Genomic DNA, 1421 nt, shown 5'->3' with positions numbered 1-1421 from the left:
GCAAACAATATAATGGCCAACCCTATCCTCCTGGCGAATGACTGCAATAGACCCATTCGAGACTATGCGTCGCCTAACCTATATGATTTCTCCCCAGGAATCATGAGGCCAGCATTAGACGGATCGAGGTTTGAAATGAAACCGGTTATGTTGCAGATGATCCAAACTGCCGATTAGTTTGGTGGTAGGGGTGGCGAGGATCCGCACGCCCACCTCGAGAGCTTCATTGAGATCTGCAACACTTTTGTGTTCCCAAATATCTTTACCGAGGAGGTTCAACTCACATTATTCCTATTTTCCTTATACGATCAAGCAAGAAAATGGGCTTATTCTCTCAAACCGGGAGAGATAACTTCATGGGAACAAGTCGTGAAAAAGTTCATGAAGAAATACTTCCCTCCAACGGAGAACGTAAAAAGGAGAGAGTTAATTATGAATTTTGAACAGGAAATTGACGAATCGCTCAGTGATGCTTGGGCGAGGTTTAAGAGGCTGGTAAGAGACTGCCCACATAATGGCTTACCAGACTGCTTATAGATGGAGATTTTCTACCAAGGATTAACTCTTGCATCGCAGACCACTGCCAATGCGGCAGTAGCTGGAGGTCTGCTGAATAAAACGTATGAGAAAGCCAAGAATATCCTTGATCGCATTTCAAAAAATCACGAGGACTGGAGAGAAAGCGATCAAAGATTAGGAACTAAAGACAATGACGCGAACAACGGGACCATCGCATCCCTTCAGAACCAAATGACTGCGATGATGAATTTGATACAAGGCATCGCAATTAATAGCACGAGAGCGAAAAAAGGGCAGGTCAACGCAATTGCTCAAACAACCGCAAGTTGTGTCATCTGTGGAGACGCTCATCTGATGGAAGAATGCCCAGGAAACCTGCAGTTAGTATGCTTCATAAAGAATAATCCTTATTCTGACATGTACAACCTGGGGTGGAGAAACCACCCCCATTTCGCGTGGAAAAATCAACAACAAAGCTTTCAACCAGTGGTGCAAAAAGAAGGGCCACCCAGATTTTTCCCGCGAACCAACGGTCCAACGCATAACTAAGTCAGCAGTACGCAGACACCGCAATCTTCATCCTTAGAGAGCTTGTTGATGCAGTATATTGAGAAGAACAAACCAGTGCTTCAGAATCAAGCATCATCCATCCGAAATCTCAAAATTCAGCTAGGACAGATTGCGGGAGAGCTAAAAAATAAACCGCAAGGAGCTTTACTGAGCTCAACTGAGCTCCCTCACAACGCTGGGGGTACGGGGAAGGAACAATGCTTAGCAGTCTCCTTGCTAAGCGAAACAACGACTGCGGAAGTAGGGGAGGAACCCATTATACACATCTAGATGTGTATAAGAGACAGGATGAACCCAGAAGTTGTGTCTACCTTTAAGCCTCTAGAACGCAA

General features: G+C 45.1%; 1 non-coding gene across 1 annotated transcript; it reads right to left on the bottom strand.

Annotated features, from left to right (window-relative positions):
- Nucleotides 1–414: 414 nt before the first annotated feature.
- Nucleotides 415–521, bottom strand: LOC120074780. Its single transcript, XR_005481063.1, has one exon. It is a non-coding gene; the product is annotated as a small nucleolar RNA R71 (small nucleolar RNA).
- Between the last annotated feature and the right edge of the window lie 900 nt (nucleotides 522–1421).

Source organism: Benincasa hispida, chromosome 3 (genome assembly GCF_009727055.1).
Source record: "Benincasa hispida cultivar B227 chromosome 3, ASM972705v1, whole genome shotgun sequence".
NCBI classification, from domain to species: domain Eukaryota; kingdom Viridiplantae; phylum Streptophyta; class Magnoliopsida; order Cucurbitales; family Cucurbitaceae; genus Benincasa; species Benincasa hispida.
The sequence above is the reverse complement of the archived record's forward strand: the minus strand, read 5'-3'. Positions and strand labels throughout refer to the sequence as shown.